The sequence below is a fragment of the Arachis hypogaea genome, chromosome 13 (genome assembly GCF_003086295.3).
Source record: "Arachis hypogaea cultivar Tifrunner chromosome 13, arahy.Tifrunner.gnm2.J5K5, whole genome shotgun sequence".
Lineage (NCBI taxonomy): Eukaryota > Viridiplantae > Streptophyta > Magnoliopsida > Fabales > Fabaceae > Arachis > Arachis hypogaea.
This window is the reverse complement of record NC_092048.1, coordinates 123,935,974-123,957,553: the sequence shown is the minus strand read 5'-3', so window position 1 is coordinate 123,957,553 and position 21,580 is coordinate 123,935,974. Positions and strand designations below refer to the sequence as shown.

The 21,580-nt window shown below is 38.3% G+C and overlaps 1 non-coding gene across 1 annotated transcript; it reads right to left on the bottom strand.

Annotated features, from left to right (window-relative positions):
• Positions 1–1,064: 1,064 nt before the first annotated feature.
• LOC112738453 (small nucleolar RNA R71) lies at positions 1,065–1,172 on the bottom strand. The gene has a single exon (XR_003169413.1). It is a non-coding gene; the product is annotated as a small nucleolar RNA R71 (small nucleolar RNA).
• Positions 1,173–21,580: the final 20,408 nt, after the last annotated feature.

Below are 21,580 nucleotides of genomic sequence, written 5' to 3'. Positions count from 1 at the left end.
AAAAATATCTTCTTATCTTATCTTTTTCAAAAATATCTTTTCAAAATATCTTTCCTAACCTTCTAACTTCTTATCTTTTCAAAATTTGTTTCAACTAACTAACTAACTTTTTATTTGTTCCTTAACTTTTTCAAAACTACCTAACTAACTCTCTCTCTCTAATTTTCGAAAATATCTTCCCTCTTTTTCAAAAATTTCTTTTTAATTAACTAATTATTCTTATTTTTTTATTTTTAATTTTAAAAATTTTTCGAAAAAAATACTAACAATTTTCAAAAACCATTTTTCGAAAATCACTAACACTTTTTCAAAATAATTTTCGAAAATTATCCCTCCCCCATCTTATTCTACTTATTCATTCATATCCTAACATCTCATCTCACATCTCTGCCATCCTCACAGTTGTGTTTTCTCCATTATATTACATTCTTTGTCTCCCCCTCTTCTTCTACCCACACAGGGATCCCTATACTGTGGTATAAAGGATCTCTATTATTATTATTATTATTCTGTGCTTTCTTCTTTGTCATATGAGCAGGAGCAAGGATAAGAACATTCTTGTGGAAGCAGATCCAGAACCTGAAAGGACTCTGAAGAGAAAATTAAGAGAAGCTAAATTACAACAATCCAGAGAAAACCTTTCAGAAATTTTCGAACAGGAAGAGGAGATGGCAGCCGAAAATAATAATAATGTAAGGAAGATGCTCGGTGACTTCACTGCACCTAATTCCAATTTACATGGAAGAAGCATCTCCATTCCTGCCATTGGAGCAAACAACTTTGAGCTGAAACCTCAATTAGTTTCTCTGATGCAGCAAAACTGCAAGTTTCATGGACTTCCATCTGAAGATCCTTTTCAGTTCTTAACTGAATTCTTGCAGATATGTGATACTGTTAAGACTAATGGAGTAGATCCAGAAGTCTACAGGCTCATGCTTTTCCCTTTTGCTGTAAGAGACAGAGCTAGACTATGGTTGGATTCTCAACCCAAAGACAGCCTGAACTCTTGGGATAAGCTGGTCACGGCTTTCTTAGCCAAGTACTTTCCTCCTCAAAAGCTGAGCAAGCTTAGAGCTGATGTTCAAACCTTCAGACAGAAAGAAGGTGAATCCCTCTATGAAGCTTGGGAAAGATACAAGCAGTTGACCAAAAAGTGTCCTTCTGACATGCTTTCAGAACGGACCATCCTGGATATATTCTATGATGGTTTATCTGAGCTATCAAAGATGTCATTGGATACTTCTGCAGGTGGATCCATTCACCTAAAGAAAACGCCTGCAGAAGCTCAAGGACTCATTGACATGGTTGCTAATAACCAGTTCATGTACACTTCTGAAAGGAATCCTGTGAGTAATGGGACGCCTATGAAGAAGGGAGTTCTTGAAGTTGATACTCTGAATGCCATATTGGCTCAGAACAAAATATTGACTCAGCAAGTCAATATGATTTCTCAGAGTCTGCATGGAATGCAAGCTGCATCCAACAGTACTCAAGAGGCTTCTTATGCAGAAGAAGCTTATGATCCTGAGAACCCTGCAATAGCAGAGGTAAATTACTTAGGTGAACCTTATGGAAACACCTATAACTCATCATGGAGAAATCATCCAAATTTCTCATGGAAGGATCAAAAGCCTCAACAAGGCTTTAATAATGGTGGAAGAAACAGGTTTAGCAATAGCAAGCCTTTTCCATCATCCACTCAGCAACAGACAGAGAACTCTGAACAAAATACTTCTAATCTAGCAAATTTAGTCTCTGATCTATCTAAGGCCACTGTGAGTTTCATGAATGAAACAAGGTCTTCCATTAGAAATTTGGAAGCACAAGTGGGCCAGCTGAGTAAAAGGATCACTGAAATCCCTCCTAGTACTCTCCCAAGTAATACAGAAGAGAATCCAAAAGGAGAGTGCAAGGCCATTGACATAAGCACCATGGCCGAACCCAAAGAAGGAGAGGAGGGCGTGAATCCCAAGGAGGAAGACCTCCTGGGACGTCCAGTGATCAATAAGGAGCTTCCCTCTGAGGAACTAAAGGACTCTGAGGCTCATCTAGAGACCATAGAGATTCCATTGAACCTCCTTATGCCCTTCATGAGCTCTGATGAGTATTCCTCTTCTGAAGAGAATGAGGATGTTACTGAAGAGCAAACTGCCAAGTTTCTTGGTGCAATCATGAAGCTGAATGCCAAATTATTTAGCATTGATACTTGGGAAGTTGAACCTCCCTTGTTCATTAATGAACTGAGTGATCTGGATCAACTGACATTGCCTCAGAAGAGACAGGATCCTGGAAAGTTCATAATACCCTGTACCATAGGCACCATGATCTTTAAGGCCCTGTGTGACCTTGGTTCAGGGATAAACCTCATGCCCCTCTCTGTAATAGAGAAACTGGGAATCTATGGGGTGCAAGCTGCTAGAATCTCATTAGAGATGGCAGACAACTCAAGAAAATAGGCTTATGGACAAGTAGAGGATGTGCTAGTAAAGGTTGAGGGCCTTTACATCCCTACTGATTTCATAGTCCTGGATACTGGAAAGGAAGAGGATGAATCCATCATCCTAGGAAGACCTTTCCTGGCCACAGCAAGAGCTGTGATTGATGTTGACAGAGGTGAAATAGTCCTTCAATGGAATGAGGACTCCCTTGTGTTTAAAACTCAAGAATCTCCCTCTGCAACCATGGAGAGGAAGCAGAAAAAGCTTCTCTCAAAGCAGAGTCAACCAGAGCCCCCACAGTCAAACTCTAAGTTTGGTGTTGGGAGGCCACAACCAAACTCTAAGTTTGGTGTTGAACTCCCATATCCAAACTCTAAGTTTGGTGTTGGAGAGTCTCAACAAAGCTCTGCACATCTGTGAGGCTCCATGAGAGCCCACTGTCAAGCTATTGACACTAAAGAAGCGCTTGTTGGGAGGCAACCCAATCTTTATTTATCTAACTATATTCTTCTTAGTTATATGTCTTTGTAGGTTCATGATCATGTGGAGTCACAAAATAAATATAAAAATTGAAAACGGAATCAAAAACAGCAGAAGAAAAATCACACCCTGGAGGAGCATCTGTCTGGCGTTCAGCGCCAGAACAGAGCATGGTTCTGGCGCTGAACGCCCAAAATGGGCAGCTTCTGGGCGCTGAACGCCAGAACAGGCATGGTTCTGGCGTTCAACGCCAGAAATGGCACACAAATGGGCGCTGAACGCCCAAAATGGCCACCAACCTGGCGCTGAACGCCCAGAGTTGGGTACAATGGCATTTTTACATGCCTAATGGGTGCAGGGATGTAAATCCTTGAACACCTCAGGATCTGTGGACCCCACAGGATCCCCACCTACCTCCACTCACTTCTTCTCATCACTCTCTTTCACACAACCCCCTAAACACTCTTCCCCCAAAAACCCTTCACCAATCACCTCAAACTCTCTTCCCCATCACCTCTTCACCACTCACATCCATCCACTCTTCCCCATAAACCTACCTCATAAACTCCACCTACCTTCAAAATTCAAAACCAATTTCCCACCCAAACCCACCCATATGGCCGAACCAATACCCCACCTACCTACCCTATATAAAGCCCTCCATTCTTCTTCAAATTCACACAACACACCCCTCTACACTCCTCTTGGCCGAAACCACATCTCCCTCTCCCTCTCCATATTTCTTCTTCTTCTTCTTCTATTCTTTTGTTTATTGCTCGAGGGCGAGCAATATTCTAAGTTTGGTGTGGTAAAAGCATAGCTTTTTTGTTTTTCCATTACCATTGATGGCATCTAAGACCGGAGAATCCTTTAGAAGAGGGAAAGGGAAGACAAAAGCTTCCACATCCGAGTCATGGGAGATGGAAAGGTTCATCTCCAAAGCCCATCAAGACCACTTCTATGATGTTGTGGCCAAGAAGAAGGTGATCCCTGAGGTCCCTTTCAAACTCAAAAGAAATGAGTATCCGGAGATCCGACATGAAATTCAAAGAAGAGGTTGGGAAGTTCTAACAAATCCCATCCAACAAGTCGGCATCCTAATGGTTCAAGAGTTCTATGCCAATGCATGGATCACCAAGAACCATGATCAAAGTAAGAACCCGGATCCAAAGAACTATGTTACAATGGTTCGGGGGAAATACTTAGATTTTAGTCCGGAAAATGTGAGGTTGGCGTTCAACTTGCCAAACATGGAAGAGAACGCACGTCCCTACACAAGGAGAGTCAACTTTGATCAAAGGTTGGACCAAGTCCTTATGGACATATGCGTAGAAGGAACTCAATGGAAGGTTGACTCCAAAGGCAAGCCGGTTCAACTAAGAAGATTGGACCTCAAGCCTATAGCTAGAGGATGGTTGGAGTTCATTCAATGCTCAATCATTCCCACTAGCAACCGGTCTGAAGTTACTATAGACCGGGCCATCATGATCCATAGCATCATGATTGGAGAAGAGGTGGAAGTTCATGAGATTATATCTCAAGAACTCTACAAGGTGGCTGACAAGTCCTCCACTATGGCAAGGTTAGCCTTTCCTCATCTCATTTGCCACCTATGCAATTCAGCTGGGATTGACATAGAGGGAGATATCCTCATTAAAGAGGACAAACCCATCACTAAGAAAAAGATAGAGCAAACAAGAGAGCTCATTCATGGAGCTCAAGAGGCGTATGAAGCTCATCACCATGAGATCCCGGAAATGCCTCAAATGCACTTTCCTCCACAAAACTATTGGGAGCAAATCAACACCTCCCTAGGAGAATTGAGTTCCAATATGGGACAACTAAGGGTGGAACATCAAGAGCACTCCATCATGCTTCGTGAAATAAGAGAAGATCTAAAAGCAATGAAGGAGGAGCAACAAAGACAAGGAAGAGACATAGAAGAGCTCAAGGACATCATTGGTTCCTCAAGAAGGAAACGCCACCATCACTAAGGTGGATTCATTCCTTGTTCTTATTTCTTCTGTTTTTCATTTTCTATGTTATGTGCTTAACTGTGTTTGTGTCTTCATTACATGATCATTAGTAGTTAGTAACTATGTCTTAAAAGTTATGAATGTCCTATGAATCCATCACCTCTCTTAAATGAAAAATGTTTTAATTCAAAAGAACAAGAAGTACATGAGTTTCGAATTTATCCTTGAACTTAGTTTAATTATATTGATGTGGTGACAATGCTTCTTGTTTTCTGAATGTATGCTTGAACAGTGCATATGTCTTTTGAAGTTGTTGTTTAAGAATGTTAAATATGTTGGCTCTTGAAAGAATGATGACTAGGAGACATGTTATTTGATAATCTGAAAAATCATAAAAATGATTCTTGAAGCAAGAAAAAGCAGCAAAGAACAAAGCTTGCAGAAAAAAAAAGAAAAAAAAAAGGGCGAAAAAATAAAAAAAAATAGAAAGAAGAAGAAAAAGCAAGCAGAAAAAGCCAATAACCCTTAAAACCAAAAGGCAAGGGCAAATAAAAAGGATCCCAAGGCTTTGAGCATCAGTGGATAGGAGGGCCTAAAGGAATAAAATCCTGGTCTAAGCGGCTAAACCAAGCTGTCCCTAACCATGTGCTTGTGGCGTGTAGGTGTCAAGTGAAAACTTGAGACTGAGCGGTTAAAGTCAAGGTCCAAAGCAAAAAAAAAAAGAGTGTGCTTAAGAACCCTGGACACCTCTAATTGGGAACTTTAGCAAAGTTGAGTCACAATCTGAAAAGGTTCACCCAGTTATGTGTCTGTGGCATTTATGTATCCGGTGGTAATACTGGAAAACAAAGTGCTTAGGGCCACGGCCAAGACTCATAAAGAAGCTGTGTTCAAGAATCATCATACTGAACTAGGAGAATCAATAACACTATCTAAACTCTGAGTTCCTATAGATGCCAATCATTCTGAACCTCAATGGATAAAGTGAGATGCCAAAACTATTCAAGAGGCAAAAAGCTATAAGTCCCGCTCATTTGATTGAAGCTCTGTTTCATTGATAGTTTGGAATTTATAGTATATTCTCTTCTTTTTATCCTATTTTATTTTCAGTTGCTTGGGGACAAGCAACAATTTAAGTTTGGTGTTGTGATGAGCGGATAATTTATACGCTTTTTGACATTGTTTTTAGTATGTTTTTAGTAGGATCTAGTTACTTTTAGGGATGTTTTCATTAGTTTTTATGTTAAATTCACATTTCTGGACTTTACTATGAGTTTGTGTGTTTTTCTGTGATTTCATGTATTTTCTGGCTGAAATTGAGGGACTTGAGCAAAAATCAGATTCAGAGGTTGAAGAAGGACTGCTGATGCTGTTGGATTCTGACCTCCCTGCACTCAAAGTGGATTTTCTGGAGCTACAAAACTCGAAATGGCGCGCTTCCAATTGCGTTGGAAAGTAGACATCCAATACTTTCCAGCAATATATAATAGTCCATACCATGACCAAAAATAGACGACGTAAACAGGCGTTCAACGCCAGCCTTCTACCCAAACCTGGCGTCCAGCGCCAGAAAAGGAGCCAAAACCAGAGTTGAACGCCCAAACTGGCACAAAAACTGGCATTCAACTCCAAGAAGGACTTCTACACGTGCAACACTCAAGCCCAGCCCAAGCACACACCAAGTGGGCCCAGGAAGTGGATTTATGCATCAATTACCTACTCATATAAACCCTAGTGACTAGTTTATTATAAATAGGACCTCTTACTATTGTATTAGACATCTTTGGTCTCAGTTTTAATCCATTGTTCATCTTAGGAGACTATTGATCACATTTTAGGGGGCTGGCCATCACGGCAATGCCTGGACCTTCACTTATGTATTTTCATACGGTAGAGTTTCTACACTCCATAGATTAAGGTGTGGAGCTCTGCTGTTCCTCAAAGATTAATGCAAAGTACTACTGTTTTCTATTCAATTCATCTTATTTCACTTCTAAGATATCCATTCGCACCCAAGAACGTGATGAAGGTGATGATTATGTGTGACGCTCATCATCCTTCTCCTTTATGAACGCGTGCCTGACAAACACTTCTGTTCTACATGAAATAAGCTAGAATGAATATCTCTTAGATCTCCTAACCAGAATCTTCGTGGCGTAAGCTAGAATGATGGCGGCATTCAAGAGAATCCGGAAAGTCTAAACCTTGTCTGTGGTATTCCGAGTAGGATTCGATGAATGAATGACTGTGACGAGCTCCTAACTCGCGATTGCAGGGCGTTAGTGACAGACGCAAAAGGATAGTAAATCCTATTCCAGCATGATCGAGAACCGACAGATGAATAGTCGTGCCGTGACAGGGTGCGTGAGCATATTATTCACTGAGAGGATAAGATGAAGCCATTGGCAAGGGTGATGCCTCCAGACGATTAGCCGTGCCGTGACAGGGCATTGGATCATTTTCCCGAGAGATGACCGAAAGTAGCCATTGACAGTGGTGATGTATCACATAAAGCCAGCCATGGAAAGGAGTAAGACTGATTGGATGAAGATAGCAGGAAAGCAGAGGTTCAGAGGAACGAAAAGCATCTCCATTCGCTTATCTGAAATTCCTACCAATGATTTACATAAGTATCTCTATCCCTATTTTATTATATAATATTCAAAAACACCATTATCACTTTATATCTGCCTGACTAAGATTTGCAAGGTGACCATAGCTTGCTTCATACTCCGTGGGATTCGACCCTTACTCACATAAGGTATTACTTGGACGACCCAGTGCACTTGCTGGTTAGTTGTATCGAAGTTGTAAACCATGGTATTGGCACCATGCTCTTGGCGCCATTGCCAGGGAAAGAAAGAGCCATGAATTTTACATCATTAAAGTGTAATCACGATTACGCGTACCAAGTTGCTCACGTTGCCAGGGATTGTTCGAGCCTGGACATCACAATTTTGTGCACCAACAGTGCACCCATCCCTCCAACGCCGTCCTCTTCTTCTCCTCCCCCTTCTCTTTTTCTTCCTCCTTCGTTTCTCCCTCTCTTCTCCCTTTCTCCATCTCTGCGCGTGTGTGTGGTGTTGTGTGTATGTGTCACGGGTGTGAGGGGGTAAGGAGGTGAGGGTGGCAGCTGCAAGTGAAGGAGTTAAGGTTAGTGTATGTGTGTGATGAAGTTAGGATTAGGGTTTGTATATGAAATTAGAGATTTTAGGATTAAGTCAGTGTAGGAATTTTAATAAAAATAAAAAGGTAGAGTAATAATTTAAAATCAAATTAAATATAAAATAATTATCTTTGAAGTACCATTTAATTATCAACTTATAAATTATTTTCAAATAAATGCTAATTCAATAAAAATTGGAGATAATCAAATTAATTCTCTTTTATTCATAAAATAAGGTTCAGAATCTAAATATTCAAATTAAAGTATATAAAATTCTCATTATTTTTTAATTACTAAAATTTTAAATTCTAAATAAGAAAATACTCAATTATTAAAAAAATTCTAAGTATTAATTAATTTAAACTCAAATTATTAAAAAAATTAGGTTCTAAGTATCGCAATAAAAATTCAAAAAAAATAAAATCATAAATAAATATAATAAATCATAAATAATTATCTCAATAAAAAAATTTAAAAAAATAAATCTTAAGAAAATATAATAAATCATAAATAATTTATTATTTGAATTCCAAAAACTCGAGATTTTACATATTAGGTATCTATTGCCATCGTTACATACTGTATATATCATTCTAATGAAGTAGCTCATTGAGAATCATTCCACACTTTTCTCAGATTCACCAAAGTTCTCCTCTCTCTCTCTCTCTCTCTCTCTCTCTCTCTCTCTCTCTCTCTCTCTCTCTCTCTCTCTCTCTCTCTCTTCCAAAGCCATACCTGGCCTGATACAACTAGGAGTGTTCATAGATCAGATCATATATATCCGCGATAAATATCTGCATCTGATCCGAAAATTGTGGATATGATCCGATCCGCACCCTTTAAGGATCGGATCGTAAATATCTGCTTTGCATCCACGTATCCGATCTGCGAATCTGTAGATCCGCACAATAATATATATATATATATATATATATATATATATATATATATATATATATATATATATATATATGTTAGATTGTTAGTTTCTCAGCCACCTTAACCTAACCCTCACTTATCGCGCACTTCACCCTTCACGGTGCTGCAACCCCAATCTCTCACCCATTCCCCCCCAATCTCTCACCCATTCGCCCCTAGTTGTACCCATTCTACCATTCACCCCTAATCTCTCACCCATTCACCCATAACTGCAACCATTCACCCCAATCTCTCACCCATCCTCAGAGTTAGAGACACTAAGCCACCCATCGGTCACTTTGTCTTCCTGATCACCATCAAAAGCTGCTCGTCAGAGATCTCTTGATGTTTTTTCCTCTTCATGGCGTGCTTCCTGTAGGAGTTGTTCCTCGCGAAGACGTGTAGTCAGGTTCGTCTCCTTCGTCGTGTTCTTTCCAGTCACCGTTGCTTCTTCTGTGATTGTAATTCGTGCTTCGTGATTCATGGTTCTCGTTGGCGTTCTCGTCCCCTGGCTCTCTCAGCTTGACAACCTCCGTTCTCTGTTCTTGACCTCTTCTATTTTCAGTTCCTGCCACATCTCCTGATCTCCATCCTTTATTTCCGGAATTAACATTCTCTGCTTTATTGAATCACTATTCAAGACTTTAGGTAATTTTTTAATGAACATTATTTGAATTTTGTGAATAATGCTCTTACTGTTATTATTTTTTTAAAGAATTCTGCTCCTGTTATTGTTTATATAATTTATGTGAGGTGTTGTTGTTCTGACTTATGATGGTTTTAAATCTGAGGTGCTGGTATGGTTTGTTTGCTTGTAGGATTGTGTTGCTTGAAATGGCTAATAAGCAAGCAGTTACAAACAATACAAGTGGGTCTAAGGTAGGAAGCATCCCTACTCCACCAAATGTTGCTGCATCGACACCTTCTGAGTCAGCAAAGGGAGGGGAATCAGTGACTAATCCAGCCTCAAGTGATGCTCCTACTGCCGGGACAGAGACACAAACACGCCAGCTAGGTAAAAGAAAGACTAACAGGCCCTTTCTATTGTTTGGAATCACTTTAAAAAAATACGGAGAAAACTAAAGCTCAATATAAACATTGCTTGAAATGGTTACAATGTCATAGTCGTATTATTTTATTTATAGTTGTATGTTTTAGTTAGTAGTTATTTTTCATATATTGTATCATTTTATTTGTTATTTAAGAAAAGTTTGATTAAAATTATTTTAAGAATAAATAAGTTTAAAAGTGTAAAAGAAACATTTTTATTGAATTTTTTTACAATCACTAAAGCTCACATACCCATATAGCCTTAATCTCTCATCATCCTTTGCAAACCAATATTGAGCCTATTTTACCCCATTTGTTCTTTATTTTAGCACATCACTAACACTAAGCGAAAAACAATGAATGTTCTTAATTTGAATCCTTGGTTAGCTTAGACTAGTGAGAGTATGCACAATTTAAGTGTGTGAAAATTGGGTATGAGAACATCTGGTTTGGGAATTGTGTATTGTATATTTTTGTGAAAATGTGTAAAAGATAGTTGAGCACATATTCTTGCATTCAATACCTTAATCATATACATTGATTTCTAGTATATGTATATTAACCACCACATATATAAAAAGAATAAAAAGAAAAAAAAGAAAGAAAAAAAAAAAAAGAGAAAAAGAAAACAATAAAAAGGGAACAAAATACCTCAAAGTAAATGGTGGTAGCAATGCATATGCATTGTACTCAAATTTGGGATGCATGAATATGTGGAAAACATAGTTAATGGCTATTTAGGTTTTGTATTTTGATTACATAGATTGTCTTATGTTAGGTGGAAAGTTTAGGTTAATCAAGGATTCAGATTTTAGTCCACTTAACCAAATACATTCCTACCTTAGCCTTAACCCCATTACAACCCATGAAAAGACCTCTTGATATGTGTATCCATGCATTAAATTTTTGTTGACTGGTAGAAGAAGAGCAAGCCTTAGAAAGCAAGATTAGCAGAAAATTGACAGAATCGACCCTCAAACACTAGAGTGACTAGAGCGGATACACTTCCGGCGAGGGTTCGATGCTCAAATCCTTATTCCCTGCTTTCATGAGCTTTCTTCTTGCAAGTCTATTTGTACTTATTTTTGAGATTTGAATTAGTGGAATTCAGTTCATATTTGTTCTTAGAAGATTGATTTACTTTTAACCAAGTAGGTGAAATCATTTTGCATTTAGTTGCATTCATATAGATAGGCTACATTTAATAAATCCTGCCATTCCTCTTCATCCCTTTATAGCTTCTCTTGAGCTTAGCATGAGGACATGCTAATGTTTAAGTGTGGGGAGATTGATAAACCACTATTTTATGGTATATTTTGGATTGAATTGAGTGGATTTTGTCAACTATTCTCACACTTATTCATGTAAATTGCATGTTTTTAAGTTTCCTTCCTAATTTTGTGCTATGATTAAAAATATGCTTCCTAGGCCTTAAAATCATTAATTTTTAATCCTCTTTCATTACCATTCGATGCTGTGATATGTGCGTTAAGTGATATCAGGTTTATAGGGCAGAAATAGCTTAGAGGATGGGAAGGAAGCATGCAAAAGTGGAAAGAACACAAGAATTTGGAGATTTGAGAAGCTGGTCTCGACGCGTACGCATGGATAACGCGTACGCGTGACCAAGCAATAGTCCAAATGATGCGAACGCGTGGCTGATGCACACGCGTGGCCAGTGCAGAGTTCAAACAATGCGTACGCGTGACTGACGCGTACGCGTGACGAGCGTTACGTGCTGCAATTAAGGGAATACACTGGGGGTGATTTCTAGGCTGATTTTTTCCCAGTTTCAAGCCCAAAAATGAAGACAAAAGGCTGGGGATGGAGCTAGAACAGACACTTTTTACTACTCACACACTTTAGTTATAGATGTAGAATTCTAGAGAGAGAGGCTCTCTCCTCTCTCTAGGTTTAGGGTTTCTTCTTTTATTTTCAGTTTCATCTAGGTTTAGATTTTACTTCTTATCTTGATTTAAGTTCCTCTTTTAATTCCTTGTTATTACTTCTTTGCTTTCTTAGTTTTATATGTTATTTTCTTTACCTTGTTACTTTATTGTTCATGACTCCTTGTTAATACTAATTTCCTTTCTTATGCATTTTGAGGTATTTTATATTTATTGTCGCTTTCTTTAATTTGTTGTTATTGTTTCCTTGCAATTGTTAGTCTTAGAATTTACTATTTCGTGTTAATTTTCTATGTTTTTATTTTCTGCCTTCCAAGTGTTTGATAAAATACTTGGTTGGATTTTAAAATAGATTTTTGTGTTCTTGGCTTGGATTGAGTAATTTGGAGGCTCTTGAATTGTCAAAGTCTCTTGTTGATTGGTGATTGAAAGTTGCTAATTGGCTTAAGCATCACTAAATCTAGTCTTTGATTAGGACTTGTGAACTTAAGTTGATTTTGCTCACTTGACTTTCCTTCCATTGTTAGAGGTTAACTAAGTGAGAGTAAAAGGCAATTACTATCACAATTGACGATGATAATGAGGATAGGAATTCTAATTCTCAACCTTTGCTAGGACTTTTCTTAGTTATTAGTTTATTTTCTCGTTATTTACATTCCTTATTCATCATTAAAAAACCCAAAAAATACTTTTCCACAACCAATAATAAGTACAATTTCCTGCAATTCCTTTGAGTGACGACCTGAGGTTTAAATATTTCGGTTATTTTTATTGGTTTGCATTGTGACAAACAATTCTTGGTCACTGATGAGCGGATAATTTATACGCTTTTTGACATTGTTTTTAGTATGTTTTTAGTAGGATCTAGTTACTTTTAGGGATGTTTTCATTAGTTTTTATGTTAAATTCACATTTCTGGACTTTACTATGAGTTTTTGTGTTTTTCTGTGATTTCAGGTATTTTCTGACTGAAATTGAGGGACTTGAGCAAAAATCAGATTCAGAGGTTGAAGAAGGACTGCTGATGCTGTTGGATTCTGACCTCCCTGCACTCAAAGTGGATTTTCTGGAGCTACAGAACTCAAAATGGCGCGCTTCCAATTGCGTTGGAAATTAGACATCCAGGGCTTTCTAGCAATATATAATAGTCCATACTTTGGCCAAAAATAGACGATGTAAACTGGCATTTAACGCCAGCTTTCTGCCCAAATCTGGCGTCCAGCGCCAGAAAAGGATCCAAAACCAGAGTTGAACGCCCAAACTGGCACAAAAACTTGCGTTCAACTCCACAAATGGCCTCTACACGTGAAAAGCTAAATCTCAGCCCAAACACACACCAAGTGGGCCCCGGAAGTGGATTTATGCATCAATTACTTACTTCTGTAAACCCTAGTAGCTAGTTTATTATAAATAGGACCTTTTACTATTGTATTAGACATCCTGGATTGTATTTTGATCCTGTGATCACGTTTTGGGGGCTGGCCACACGGCCATGCCTGGACCTTCACTTATGTATTTTCAACGGTAGAGTTTCTACACTCCATAGATTAAGGTGTGGAGCTCTGCTGTTCCTCAAAGATTAATGCAAAGTACTACTGTTTTCTATTCAATTCATCTTATTTCGCTTCTAAGATATCCATTCGCACCCAAGAACGTGATGAAGGTGATGATTATGTGTGATGCTCATCACCATTCTCCCCTATGAACACGTGCCTGACAAACACTTCCGTTCTACATGAAATAAGCTAGAATGAATATCTCTTAGATCTCTTAACCGGAATCTTCGTGGCGTAAGCTAGAATGATGGCGGCATTCAAGAGAATCCGGAAAGTCTAAACCTTGTCTGTGGTATTCCGAGTAGGATTCAATGATTGAATGACTGTGACAAGCTTCAAACTCGCGAGTGCTGGGCGTTAGTGACAGACGCAAAAGGAGGGTGAATCCTATTCCAGCATGATCGAGAACCGACAGATGATTAGTCGTGCTGTGACAGAGCATGTGAGCATATTTTTCACTGAGAGGAGGGGATGTAGCCACTGACAACGGTGATGCCCTTGCATAAAGCCAGTCATGGAAAGGAGTAAGACTGATTGGATGAAGATAGCAGGAAAGCAGAGGTTTAGAGGAATGAGAAGCATCTCTATTCGCTTATCTGAAATTCTCACCAGTGATTTACATAAGTATTTCTATCCCTATTTTATTATTTATTATTCGAAAACACCATTATCAATTTATATCTGCCTAACTGAGATTTGCAAGGTGACCATAGCTTGCTTCATACCAATAATCTCCGTGGGATTCGACCTTTACTCACGTAAGGTATTACTTGGACGACCCAATGCACTTGCTGGTTAGTTGTATCGAAGTTGTGAACTATGGTATTGGCACCATGTTCTTGGCGCCATTTCCAGGGAAAGAAAGAGCCATGAATTTTATGTAATTAAAGTGTAATCACGATTACGCGTACCAAGTTGCTCACGTTGCCAGGGATTGTTCGAGCCTGGACATCACAATTTCGTGCACCAAGTTTTTGGCGCCGTTACCGGGGATTGTTCGAGTTTGGACAACTGACGGTTCATCTTGTTGCTCAGATTAGGTAATTTTCTTTTTGTTTTCTTTTCAAAAATTTTTCAAAAATATTTCAAAATTTTCTCACTTGTTTTCGAAAAAAAAAAAAAGAGGGTTTTAAAATAAAAATGTTTTCAAAAATATATTTTCTTTTCAGAATTTTTAAGAATGAATTCTAATGTTTCATGGAGCATGTTGAAGCCTGGCTGGCTGTAAAGCCATGTCTAATTCCTTTGGGAATGAGTATGTCAGGCGTGTCATGTCTGAGTTACATACTAAAGCTTGGCTGGCTATTAAGCCATGCCTGACCCTTTGATTGGAGCTTTAGAGCATAAGATTCCTGGAATTCATATTAAAAATTTTGGAATCCTTATTTTCTTTTTCAAAATAATTTTTCGAAAAATATAAAATAAAAATCCAAAAAATTAGAAAATCATAAAAATCAAAAATATTTTTGTGTTTCTTGTTTGAGTCTTGAGTCATATCATAAGTTTGGTGTCACTTGCATATGCATCTTGCATTTTTCGAAAATTTCATGCATTCATAGTGTTCTTCATGATCTTCAAGTTGTTCTTGGTAAGTCTTCTTGTTTGATCTTGATGATTATTTGTTTTGTGTTGTATGGTGTTTTTCATATGCATTCTTGAATTCTTAGTGCGTAAGCGTTAAAGAATTCTAAGTTTGGTGTCTTGAATGTTTTCGTTGCATTAAAGACTTTTCAAAATTGTGTCTATGATGTTCATCCTGACATTCATAGTATTCTTGGTGTTCATCTTGACACTCATAGCATTCTTGCATGCATTCATTGTTTTGATCTAAAAAATTCATGCATTGCATAATTTTTATGTTTTTCTCTCTCATCATAAAAATTCAAAAATAAAAAAAATATCTTTCCCTTTTTCTCTCATCAAATTCGAAAATTTGGATTGACTTTTTCAAAAATTTTTAAAAATCAAATTGTTTCTTATGAGTCAAATCAAATTTTCAATTTGAAAATCTTATCTTTTTCAAAATCTTTTTCAAAAATCAAATCTTTTTCAAAATTCTTAGTTATTTTCGAAAATTCTAAAAATATTTTTCAAAAATCTTTTTCTTATTTTTATACCAAATTTTCGAAAATAACAATAACAATTAATGTTTTGATTCAAAAATTTCAAGTTTGTTACTTGCTTGTTAAGAAAGATTCAAACTTTAAGTTCTAGAATCATATCTTGTGATTTCTTGTGAATCAAGTCATTAATTATGATTTTAAAAATAAAATCTTTTTCAAAACTACTTTTCAAAAATATCTTCTCATCTTATCTTTTCCAAAATATCTTTTCTAACCTCCTAACTTCTTATCTTTTCAAAAATTTGTTTCAACTAACTAACTAACTTTTTGTTTGTTTCTTAACTTTTTCAAAACTACCTAACTAACTCTCTCTCTCTCTAATTTTCGAAAATATCTTCCCCCTTTTTTCAAAAATTTCTTTTTAATTAACTAATTATTTTTATTTTTGATTTCAAAATTTTTCGAAAATTACTAACACTTTTCAAAAACCATTTTCGAAAATCACTAACTCTTTTTCAAAAATATTTTTCGAAAATTCTCTCTCTCCCATCCTATTCTATTTATTTATTCATCTACTAACATCTCATCTCACATCTCTACCATCCTCACAGCTGTGTTTCTTCCATTACATTACATTCTTTATCTCCCCCTCTTCTTCTACTCACACAGGGATCCCTATACTGTGGTATAAAGGATCTCTATTATTATTATTATTTTTCTGTGCTTTCTTCTTTGTCATATGAGCAGGAGCAAGGATAAGAACATTCTTGTGGAAGCAGATCCAGAACCTGAAAGGACTCTGAAAAGGAAACTAAGAGAAGCTAAAATACAACAATCCAGAGATAACCTTTCAGAAATTTTCGAACAGGAAGAGGAGATGGCAGCCGAAAATAATAATAATGCAAGGAGGATGCTTGGTGACTTTACTGCACCTAATTCCAATTTACATGGAAGAATCATCTCCATTCCTGCCATTGGAGCAAACAACTTTGAGCTGAAACCTCAATTAGTTTCTCTGATGCAGCAGAACTGCAAGTTTCATGGACTTCCATCTGAAGATCCTTTTCAGTTCTTAACTGAATTCTTGCAGATATGTGATACTGTTAAGACTAATGGAGTAGATCCTGAAGTCTACAGGCTCATGCTTTTCCCTTTTGCTGTAAGAGACAGAGCTAGATTATGGTTGGATTCTCAACCCAAAGACAGCCTGAACTCTTGGGATAAGCTGGTCACGGCTTTCTTAGCCAAGTACTTTCCTCCTCAAAAGCTGAGCAAGCTTAGAGCTGATGTTCAAACCTTCAGACAGAAAGAAGGTGAATCCCTCTATGAAACTTCGGAAAGATACAAACAGTTGACCAAAAAGTGTCCTTCTGACATGCTTTCAGAATGGACCATCCTAGATATATTCTATGATGGTTTATCTGAGCTATCAAAGATGTCACTGGACACTTCTGCAGGTGGATCCATTCACCTATAGAAAACGCCTGCAGAAGCTCAAGAACTCATTGACATGGTAGCTAATAACCAGTTCATGTACACTTCTGAAAGGAATCCTGTGAGCAATGGGACGCCTATGAAGAAGGGAGTTCTTGAAGTTGATACTCTGAATGCCATATTGGCTCAGAATAAAATATTGACTCAGCAAGTCAATATGATCTCTCAGAGTCTGAATGGAATGCAAGCTGCATCCAACAGTACTCAAGAGGCTTCTTATGAAGAAGAAGCTTATGATCCTGAGAACCCTGCAATAGCAGAGGTGAATTACTTAGGTGAACCTTATGGAAACACCTATAACTCATCATGGAGAAATCATCCAAATTTCTCATGGAAGGATCAAAAGCCTCAACAAGGCTTCAATAATGGTGGAAGAAACAGGTTTAACAATAATAAACCTTTTTCATCATCCACTCAGCAACAGACAGAGAACTCTAAACAAAATGCTTCTAATTTAGTAAATCTAGTCTCTGATCTATCTAAGGCCACTGTGAGTTTCATGAATGAAACAAGGTCTTCCATTAGAAATTTGGAAGCACAAGTGGGCCAGCTGAGTAAAAGAATCACTGAAATCTCTCCTAGTACTCTCCCAAGCAATACAGAAGAGAATCCAAAAGGAGAGTGCAAGGCCATTGACATAAGCACCATGGCCGAACCTGTAAGGGAAGGAGAGGACGTGAATCCCAAGGAGGAAGACCTCGTGGGACGTCCAGTGATCAATAAGGAGCTTCCCTCTGAGGAACCAAAGGACTCTGAGGCTCATCTAGAGACCATAGAGATTCCATTGAACCTCCTTATGCCCTTCATGAGCTCTGATGAGTACTCCTCTTCTGAAGAGAATGAGGATGTTACTGAAGAGCAAACTGCCAAGTTTCTTGGTGCAATCATGAAGCTGAATGCCAAATTATTTGGCATTGATACTTGGGAAGTTGAACATCCCTTGTTCATCAATGAACTAAGTGATCTGGATCAATTGACATTGCCTCAGAAGAGACAGGATCCTGGAAAGTTTATAATACCTTGTACTATAGGCACCATGATCTTTAAGGCTCTGTGTGACCTTGGTTCAGGGATAAACCTCATGCCCCTCTCTGTAATAGAGAAACTGGGAATTTATGGGGTGCAAGCTGCTAAAATCTCATTAGAGATGGCAGACAGTTCAAGAAAACAGGCTTATGGACAAGTAGAGGACGTGTTAGTAAAGGTTGAAGGCCTTTACATCCCTACTGATTTCATAGTCCTGGATACTGGAAAGGAAGAGGATGAATTCATCATCCTAGGAAGACCTTTCCTGGCCACAGCAAGAGATGTGATTGATGTTGACAGAGGTGAAATAATCCTTCAATGGAATGAGGATTCCCTTGTGTTTAAAACTCAAGGATCTCCCTCTGCAACCATGGAGAGGAAGCAGAAAAAGCTTCTCTCAAAGCAGAGTCAACCAGAGCCCCCACAGTCAAACTCTAAGTTTGGTGTTGGGAGGCCACAACCAAACTCTAAGTTTGGTGTTGAACTCCCATATCCAAACTCTAAGTTTGGTGTTGGAGAGTCTCAACAAAGCTCTGCACATCTGTGAGGCTCCATGAGAGCCCACTGTCAAGCTATTGACATTAAAGAAGCGCTTGTTGGGAGGCAACCCAATTTTTATTTATCTAACTATATTTTTCTTAGTTATATGTCTTTATAGGTTCATGATCATGTGGAGTCACAAAACAAACAAAAAAATCAAAAACGGAATCAAAAACAGCAGAAGAAAAATCACACCCTGGAGGAGCATCTGTCTGGCGTTCAAACGCCAGAACAGAGCATGGTTCTGGCGCTGAACGCCCAGAATGGGCAGCATCCTGGCGCTAAACGCCCAGAACAAGCATGGTTCTGGCGTTCAACGCCAGAAATGGCAGCAAATGGGCGTTGAACGCCCAAAATGGGCACCAACCTGGCGCTGAACGCCCAGAGTTGTATGCAAGGGCATTTTACATGCCTAAATTGGTGCAGGAATGTAAATGCCTTGACACCTCAGGATCTGTGGACCCCACAGGATCATCTCAGGATCTGTGGACCCCACAGGATCCCCACCTACCTCATCATCTCTCTTTCCATTCATGATCATCCCTTCTGTTTTCCATTTACCACTCACATCCATACACTCACTACCTTCAAAATTCAACATCTCTCCTCCACCCAATCCCACCCATATGGCCGAATACACACTCCCATCCATCTCCTCCAAATCTTCTTCATTCTTTCTTCTTTTGCTCGAGGGCGAGCAACATTCTAAGTTTGGTATGGTAAAAGCATAGCTTTTTTGTTTTTTCCATAACCATTGATGGCACCTAAGGCCAGAGAAACCTCTAGAAAGAGGAAAGGGAAGACAAAAGCTTCCATCAAGGGTCTATAGCTCAGTGGTAGAATATTTGACTACAAATCAAGAGATCCCTGAGATACCTCAGGGGATACATTTTCTTCCACACAATTATTGGAAGCAACTAAGGGTGGAACATCAAGAGCACTCCATCATGCTCCATGAAATAAGAGAAGATCTAAAAGCAATGAAGGAGGAGCAACAAAGACAAGGAAGAGACATAGAAGAGCTCAAGGACATCATTGGTTCCTCAAGAAGGAAACGCCACCATCACTAAGGTGGATTCATTCCTTGTTCTTATTTCTTCTGTTTTTCATTTTCTATGTTATGTGCTTAACTGTGTTTGTGTCTTCATTACATGATCATTAGTAGTTAGTAACTATGTCTTAAAAGTTATGAATGTCCTATGAATCCATCACCTCTCTTAAATGAAAAATGTTTTAATTCAAAAGAACAAGAAGTACATGAGTTTCGAATTTATCCTTGAACTTAGTTTAATTATATTGATGTGGTGACAATGCTTCTTGTTTTCTGAATGTATGCTTGAACAGTGCATATGTCTTTTGAAGTTGTTGTTTAAGAATGTTAAATATGTTGGTTCTTGAAAGAATGATGACTAGGAGACATGTTATTTGATAATCTGAAAAGTCATAAAAATGATTCTTGAAGCAAGAAAAAGCAGCAAAAAACAAAGCTTGCAGGGGAAAAAAAAGAAAGAAAAAAAATAGGCGAAAAAAAAAATAAAAAGAAAAAGCAAGCAGAAAAAGCCAAAAGCTCTTAAAACCAAGAGGCAAGAGTAAAAAGCCAATAACCCTTAAAACCAAAAGGCAAGGGTAAATAAAAAGGATCCCAAGGCTTTGAGCATCAGTGGATAGGAGGGCCTAAAGGAATAAAATCCTGGTCTAAGCGGCTAAACCAAGCTGTCCCTAACCATGTGCTTGTGGCGTGTAGGTGTCAAGTGAAAACTTGAGACTGAGCGGTTAAAGTCAAGGTCCAAAGCAAAAGAAGAGTGTGCTTAAGAACCCTGGACACCTCTAATTGGGGACTTTAGCAAAGCTGAGTCACAATCTGAAAAGGTTCACCCAATTATGTGTCTGTGGCATTTATGTATCCGGTGGTAATACTGGAAAACAAAGTGCTTAGGGCCACGGCCAAGAATCATAAAGAAGCTGTGTTCAAGAATCATCATACTGAACTAGGAGAGTCAATAACACTATTCGAAATCTGAAGTTCCTATAGATGCCAATCATTCTAAACCTCAATGAATAAAGTGAGATGCCAAAACTATTCAAGAGGCAAAAAGCTATAAGTCCCGCTCATTTGATTGAAGCTATGTTTCATTGATAGTTTGGAATTTATAGTATATTTTCTTCTTTTTATCCTATTTGATTTTCAGTTGCTTGGGGACAAGCAACAATTTAAGTTTGGTGTTGTGATGAGCGGATAATTTATACGCTTTTTGACATTGTTTTTAGTATGTTTTTAGTGGGATCTAGTTACTTTTAGGGATGTTTTCATTAGTTTTTATGTTAAATTCACATTTCTGGACTTTACTATGAGTTTGTGTGTTTTTTTGTGATTGCAGGTATTTTCTGGCTGAAATTGAGGGACTTGAGCAAAAATCAGATTCAGAGGTTGAAGAAGGACTGCTGATGCTGTTGGATTCTGACCTCCCTACACTCAAAGTTGATTTTCTAGAACTACAAAACTCGAAATGCACGCTTCCAATTGCGTTGGAAAGTAGACATCCAGGGCTTTCCAGCAATATATAATAGTCCATACTTTGGCCAAAAATAGATGACGTAAACTAGCATTCAACGCCAGCTTTCTGCCCAAATCTGGCGTCCAGCGCCAGAAAAGGATCCAAAACCAGAGTTGAACGCCCAAACTGGCACAAAAACTGGCGTTCAACTCCACAAATGGCCTCTGCACGTGGAAAGCTAAAGCTCAGCCCAAACACACACCAAGTGGGCCCCGGAAGTGGATTTATGCATCAATTACTTACTTCTGTAAACCCTAGTAGCTAGTTTATTATAAATAGGACCTTTTACTATTGTATTAGACATCCTGGATTGTATTTTGATCCTGTGATCATGTTTTGGGGGCTGGCCACACGGCCATGCCTGGACCTTCACTTATGTATTTTCAACGGTAGAGTTTCTACACTCCATAG